Source organism: Physeter macrocephalus, chromosome 11 (genome assembly GCF_002837175.3).
Source record: "Physeter macrocephalus isolate SW-GA chromosome 11, ASM283717v5, whole genome shotgun sequence".
Lineage (NCBI taxonomy): Eukaryota > Metazoa > Chordata > Mammalia > Artiodactyla > Physeteridae > Physeter > Physeter macrocephalus.
In genome coordinates, this window is record NC_041224.1 from 87,349,725 (window position 1) to 87,357,496 (window position 7,772).

At 49.4% G+C, this 7,772-nt stretch overlaps 1 pseudogene; it reads left to right on the forward strand.

Moving 5' to 3' along the window:
• Positions 1–219: 219 nt before the first annotated feature.
• Positions 220–3,495, forward strand: LOC129392554 (myeloid-associated differentiation marker-like; annotated as a pseudogene).
• Positions 3,496–7,772: the final 4,277 nt, after the last annotated feature.

Below are 7,772 nucleotides of genomic sequence, written 5' to 3' on the forward strand. Positions count from 1 at the left end.
CCTCTTTGAGGGGGAGGGAAAGAGGGGAACAGGTAGCTGGCATATATTGAGTGTGTCATGTGCCAGGCCCTCTGATGCGCTCAACAGCCTCCTTGTAACTCTGGGTGCCCATCTCCCCTCCTCCTTCCTTCCTCTGTCCTGGCCACGACCTTCCCGGCTCACTGTCTTCTGAGTCCACATGCCTGGCTGCTGGGCAGGCAGGGCTCAGCCATGTCTAGGATGTGCTCTGACAGGGTGAGTAATTGAGGCCCAGAGAGGCACATGTCTTACCCAGGGCCACACAGCTGGAACCCTCATGCCTCTCCTTCTCCAAGCCCTCCCTCTGTGGCGTTAAATGCATCCAAAGCTGTCATTTAGCCTTAGGTGTAAATCGCAGGGTCAGTTTGGGAAGTAGTTGGGAACAAACTCGGGGACAGTCAGAGTGACACCCCCAGCCTCCCTTAAATCCAGTGCCTCTTGCCCACACCCCACCCCTGGCAGTGCCCACTGGAAGGCCAGCAGGCTCCAGGGCTCCACTGGCAACTGGGGCTGAAGGAGGCTTGTGAGTCCAGGTAGGTTCTTGGGGTTTGCTCTGTGTTTCTCTTTCCAGCCTCAGCTTTTCCCAGGGTTTATTATCAGCAAAGGTGACAAGGCCCCTCATGGCAGGAAGCTGGCTGCGGGCTCAGGGTGCTGGCCCTTAAGCCCTGGGGGCGCCTCTCGGCCAATAGTCCCTTTGAAACAGGGCAGCTGTCCCTGAGGACAGAGCGGGCTGGGGAGGAACTCTCAGTCCCCCACACCCTGGGACCCTTGCAGGAGGCCCTGTGTGAGGCAGGACTGCAGCCCTGCAGGTGGGACCGTATTGGGCAGGTGACCTGGGCGATTCCCTGGTCTCATGGTCCTTGCCATGCTCGCCATGTGTCCCCTGTCCCAACCCTGAAACCCCTTTAGGCCCCCGTCTTCCCTCTCTCAGTTCCATTCCAGACCCCTCCTCCATGGGGAAGGTTGGCTGCATGCCTGCATCGCTTCTGGGTCAGAAGACACCTAGTGGGCTGCCTCAGGGCCACTCAGACCCCGGAATCCTCCCCAGCTCATCTCCACTCTGCCGCCCCCTCCCCCACCCCAGTCCCGGTTGCATCCTCAGGGCTGTCACCTCCCAGAGGGCCAGCAGGTGCCTCCTCTTTCAGCTCCTGCCCTTAAAAGGGGGGCTATCATCCGTCCATGCTCCATCCCCTCCCTGGGATGCCCTGAAAGGCTCCACATCAGCATCCAGACACAACATCCTTGTTCATTTCCAATCCCTCCTTCCTGCCTTGGAAGCTGCTAATCAGTCTCCCAGGCCAGAAAAATCCTCGCTCAGGCAGTACTAATCCTAGATCTTTCCAGACTCGCACCTTGATGGCAGATTTGGTACTTAACAGCCAAACATATTATTTTGTTGTTTGGTTCCCCTGTGATGCTCCTTCTTGGAGTAATGCTGGGTTGGTGTCTTCTTTCCCAAATAGGGAAGAGTCACATGTTAAGGAAAAATTTGGAGGGAGGGGATTCAAAACAGTTCCTACTTCACATATCATCTTGTCCCCACTGCCTTGCTTTCACCCCATGGATTATCCCTGTTCACCTCTGAAGCTGCCCTCCTCTGGGTGGGGCTGGGTCACCTCAGATGGCAGCTCCTTCTAGTGATGGCTGCAGGGAGGAAAGGCCAGGACATGTGTCTCTTCAGGTTGCTGTGGAAGGTACCCATGGCTCTGACGGTGTGTCCTGGGTCCCAGAGCCCCGAGCTTTGGTCCTGGGCTACCACCCATGGGCGCTGCTTAAATGCTGGGCTTAGAGCAAACATTCAAACCCACAGCTTTGGCATTTTTATCTGGGGTTCCCACTTTCTAGCCATGCAACCTTAGGGAAGGCACTTGATTCCCCAAGAGTCAGTTTTCTTATCTGTAAAATGGGGTCAGCAGTACAATCCACAATCTGTTTTCTGAAACATTTCAGGTCAGATATGATCCAGAATTCAGAATTTTTCAGCTTCAATCATGTAACATGGTGCAACTACTCTGTAGGACATAACACCCCACTGGGGCCTGAAAGCTCCTTTTAATCAAACACATTAGTATTTCTGCAACTGAACTTTTGAACATTCACACTAAGTGAAATAAATACAGACCATAAATTGTCTCATGTCTGTTCAGGTCAAATTTTCTTACCAAATGAATTTTTTTAAAGTTCTTTTTCCATTTCAGAGCCTTGAAGCTTTGGGGTTATAGATAAGGGCCATCCTACCCTGTGTCTCTGTAGATAATGGCACACAGCACAGAGACACCTAAAATGTTCATGGTTTGAGGCCAGACCCAACCAAGCTATGAGGTTTGGGATAAGACAAATCTCCTGACAAGGCCAAGGGTGATAGGTGGGGTGAACCATTCTGGAGTGGCTATGCTGTTACCCGAGTGTCTGAGTCAGTGGTTCAAACTCCACACATCCTGAGCCTCAGCCACCACAGACTCCTGAGACGTTTCCAGGTGTCTGACTTAATCAGCTTCTGGAGCCAGATCTTTCTCTGGTGGGTTCTCAGTGAAGACCCCTGCTCTACTGGTGACAGTGACCTGAATGCCCATGTGCTTGTCCTCAGGCCTGGGATCCATGACCATCATGGGCTTCTTCCTCTGCCTGGGGCAGCTGCTCTCCACCTGTGTGCCCTTCTCGCTGGTGGCCAGTGAAGACACTCTGAAGGGGGGCATAGGTAAATGGTCCATGTTTGTCTGATGCTTCTGCTTCACCGTGACCCTCATCATCCTTATAATTTAGTTATGTGTATTCCAGTCGCGCTTCCCTCTGCCGTTGGGATGGTTTTCTCTACTCCTATGCCTACTACTTTCCCTTTGTCTGCCTCTCAGCCTCCATCATTTTCGGCATCACCTACATCCACTACTTGCCTCAGGGCCCAGGCCAAAATCATGCCATCACCGCCACTGCATTCTCAGGCATAACTTCTATGCTTCATGCCACCAAAGTGGCCTAGGGCTGTGTCCGGCCTGGCAATATGTACTGATTTCTGCCCACTTTGGGAGGTGTGATGAGGAGGCTGGAAAACCATGTGGCCTGTGTCATGTTTGGCTTCATCAGTAACACTGACTTGTACCACCTGCAACAGCCAGCCCTGATATGCTGTGTGGCCGTGTACTCTATCTGCTTCATCCTGGGGGCCGTGAACTTCATTGTGAACGGGTGTGACTGCGACAATGAAAAAATGCTGCCCATCCCCTACCCCAGTTTCCTGGTGGAGCAGACTGTGCTCTCCGTCCTCCTTTACAGTACTGCCTGGTTCTCTGGCAGCTCTACCAGTTTGACGAGAATTTTGGCTGGCAGCCCCAGTGGTCAAGGGATGTGAGCTGTAGTGATGAGCTCCGTTCCACACTGTGCATCTGGGACCAACGACTGGCTGTGGCCATCTTGACCACCATGAACCTCGTAGCTTACACAGCTGACAGCATGTACATGGCCTTGTATTTTGTAGGGTGAGGCTCTGCCCATGAGTGCCCATTCCTCTTCTTAACAGAAGTTTCATGACATCCTCAGATGTCCTCATCCTGTCCCCTCTCTCCCTGCTCATATCCTTCCCCAATCATCTCTCTCTCTTTTCTGTTTCCTTCCCTCCTTTTGCTCTGTCTTCTTCCTGATTTGTGTGGTTGCCCACATTCTGTTTTGCCTCTTTCGCTTTCCATTCTCTTCTTTTTTACATTTTCTGCTCTCTGTCTCTTTCTGGTTGTGCTTTGTTTTCTTTTCTACCTGTTTCCCTACTACCTCTTCCCCTTTTCCTTCTTCTGATCCATCGGGACCCAGAGCTTCTTCCTTCTCTGCTCACCACCCCCTTCCCACCTCCTAAGGTGCTGACTCCACATCACACAGCCCTCTGTGCAGCTGTTCACACCCTGGACCTCCAGAGGGTCCTCACAGCCAAATCATGCCTGTGCCCCTGGCTGTGCTTTAGTTGGGGTGTGTGTGTGGGGGGGGGTTTGGGGTGGGGGGTGGGTAGCTAGGGATTTGAACCCTTTATCACAGTGGAAGGTGATATACAGTGTACCTCTCCTTAGAGTTAAAATAATATCTCTGGAGGTCAATAATTTCTATGGGCAGGAGGGTTAAAGCATATACCCTGGGTCCCGAGGTCCCACCTGGTGCTCAGCCCCACCTGAGATTGGCTCCAGAATTTTTGCAGGCTTACTTAAACCCACTGCCTAGAGGGCATCTTAGAGGAAGACAGGGGTGAATGTCTTCCACCCCAACTACCCTCTGTATATCAGAGTAGGAGCTGGCACAGAACTGCACCGACTTGAAGACAACCATCTGCAGTGTTTGTGAGGGACAGTGATGTGGCCCTCCTGCCTCAGTGTTCAAAACAGCATGTCATGCCTCTGTGGGGACAAAAAAAATGGCCACTGCCAGCCTTACAGCTGATGTTAGCTTGTTTTTGTTTTTGTTTTTGTTTCTGGTTAGGAGGTCACAAGTTACTGGGTGGCCTTATTCCGAAGGAAAGTTTCTTTTCATTTTATTTTTGGTGGAGTGGTTTGAATGGGGTGGAGACTGCTGCTTCCATAGTCAAAGAAACTGCAGTGACTGCATGTGGTGCACACACGTGTGTTTTTGTGTGCCAGCTGCTTCCTGCTGCTGCTTCCTGCTTCTCTGGGACTCATGAATAATGACATCTATATAAATGTGCATAAATTTAAAAAAACTTCCTGGAGCTTCTGGTCCCCATCAGCCCCTGCTGTCAATCATGGAGAGAAGCTTTGTCCCTTCTACCACATCTATAATGTTAGTTTTTAAACCTTTTAAAGATAAAAGTAAGAAAACCCACAAAATCCACACATCCTAATTGCCCCAAATTTGCCTAGAGCTCAGACGCTGCCAAGCAGGTTTCCCTCCTCACCCAAAACACCCTCTCAAGGCAGCCCTCCCTCAGTCTCTCCCCCACCACGCCCCACCCCTCCAGCCTGCCCACCACCGCCTCAGCCAAATCCTAGGCAATGACCCAGCCTCAGGAAAGGAGAGGTGCACCCCACCCCAATGCCCAGTATCTGGTCCCCTAGCTCTTAAAGGAGCCCTGCCAGCTCCTGGGGCCTCTCTTTAAAGTTGTGTGTTTGCGTGCATGCTGAGTGTGTGTGTGTGTGTGCCTCTGTGCTTCTGTGCATTGAGACCAGCAGCCATTTACAGTAACTGGTGGTCAGAAACGCATCACAAGCCTTCTTCCTCTCTTACTCCCAGCCAGGATGTTCAGAGCTCAGCATCCTTGTGTCACCAGGGCCAGAGGGGCCAGGCAAGCAGAGCTCTGGGGGAGAGGCAGGGGAAGGACCCCCCCCCCCCCGCAAATGCTGCCACTCACTCCAGTCCTGGGGTGAAGCATGGGTTCTTCACCCAGTGGCAGGTTGGGTGGATGGGGAGGGCTCCCAGGAGGTGATACCCATGTCAAGAAAATCTTAAGAAGTAGTGAACTAAAATTGCTATTTTAAGGAAAAATTGCTACTTAAATTTTAAGTAAAATTTGCTATTTAACCAATGAGAGACTAGCTCTAGGTGTTTGGACAGGCACAAGTCACTCTAATTTCACATGAGGAAGAAGAAATAAACAAAGGCTCAGCCTGCCCGCCCGCCCCCCGCCACCGGAACCAGAATAGGGCCTGAAACAATCCTGCGGTTTTGCAGCCAGCTCCCAAAAAGGCGAGTTGAAAAATGGAGCTCAGGGGCACTGCAATTCACAAACCTGCAGGGTTATAAGTGATAACTATCGTCCAAAAATATCAGCCTGCCCGCCCGCCCCCCGCCACCGGAACCAGAATAGGGCCTGAAACAATCCTGCGGTTTTGCAGCCAGCTCCCAAAAAGGCGAGTTGAAAAATGGAGCTCAGGGGCACTGCAATTCACAAACCTGCAGGGTTATAAGTGATAACTATCGTCCAAAAATATATTGAGGTAAGGCAACGAAGAGGATTTGAAAGCAAGGCAGAATTTCAGGATACAGTTTTCAAGAAGTAGATTGGACTCGCCTTTAAAGCACATGAAAAGCGGCAGAATATCGACAAAGATGCAGTTGGCCACAAAGAGCGTATACGTTTTTTGCCAACCAAACAAGCAGGCAATGCAAATCAGGACTACAAGAAGGCTCACTTCGGATCTGTCAAAAGGGCCTTCCTGGAAAAGTGTAAAAACCAGAAAGGCAGGACAGGCCATGGAGAAAAGGGAGCCTTGTTACGCTGATGGGTGGGATGTAAATTGCCAACGGCCACACTGGAGAAGTGTTTGGTGCTTCCTAAAACATCTAAAAAACAGAGCTACAGAGCATATGGCATTTCCACTCACGGGCATATATATTCGGAAAACCAAAAACCGACAGGTCACAGGCACCCCAAATTTTGGGGCTGCTCTGTTTACAAGAACCTCGACTCGGGTACACTTTAAATATCCCAGGAAAGAGAAAAATAGATAAAGAAGTTGTGGTACTTATGTACAGTGGAATATCACTCAGCCATGAAATCAATGTCATTAGGCTAGTAGCATCATAATGAGTGGATTTAGGTACGATGATTCTAAGTGAAATAAGTCAGACAGAAAAAGAAACTTATCATAAGATATCACTTATGGGGGTTTCGAAAAATCGCTACACATGAACTGAATTACAAAACAGAACAAAGTCACACATTTAGAAAACACACTTATGGCTGCTTAAGAGGAAAGGTGAGGTGGGGTGATGCATAAAACAAGAGTTTGAAATTAGCACAGATACCGTTCCATAAACCAAATATGTGATAGACAAGACCTGCTCATTGTTCAATGAACTGGACTCAACACACCCTATTCACCGCAGAAGAATATATCTGACTAGTAAGAATCTTAAAAACTATTTATTGATATCTCTCTGTAAGTGAATCAAGTGGATGTAAAGCGGCATAAACACAGCAGTGAAAATCAGCTAAACCCCACTATAAAAATAAATTACAAAAAAAAAAAAATAGACAGTGAAAGAGAGAGAAATTCTTACAAAATTCGTGCAGGGGCTGTGAGGCAACCTGGATTGACCACATCTACACCCACAGCTGGATGAGACATAAGGCTGGACACTCTTGGGGCCGAGAGGATAGGTGAGGTTGGGTGAGCAAATGCACACCCTTTAAAGTAATACTGCATTTGGGACCCATTCCATGGGTCCCAAATCTCCAGGTTCAAGGGAATCTTCCTACAGCTAAAACATGCATAAGGAAGAAATGGATAAAGAAGATGTGGTACTTATGTACGATGGAATATTCCAGAGCAATTAAATCAATGAAATAAGGCCAGTTGCAGCAACTCGTGGAGACTGACGTATGATCATTCTAACTGACATAAGTCAGACATTAAAAGAGACTTATCATAAGGTATCACTTATAGATGGTATCTAAAAATGGCTACACATGAACTCAAATACAAAACAGAAACAGAGTCACACATTTAGAAAACACACTTATGGCTGCTAAAGGAGAAAGGTGGGGTGGGGTGATGCATAAACCAGGAGGTTGAAATTAACATAGATACGGTTCCATAAACGAAATAGGTAATCGACAGGACCTACTGTATAGCTCAAAGAGCTGGACTCAGCACACTGTTGTCACCGGAAAAGGATATATAAGACTGGTAAGAATCTGTAAAAGAATTTTTTTTTGTGTGTGTGATATGCGGGCCTCCCTCTGTTGTGGCCTCTGCCGTTGCGGAGCACAGGCTCCGGACGCGCAGGCTCAGCGGCCATGGCTCACGGGCCCAGCCGCTCCG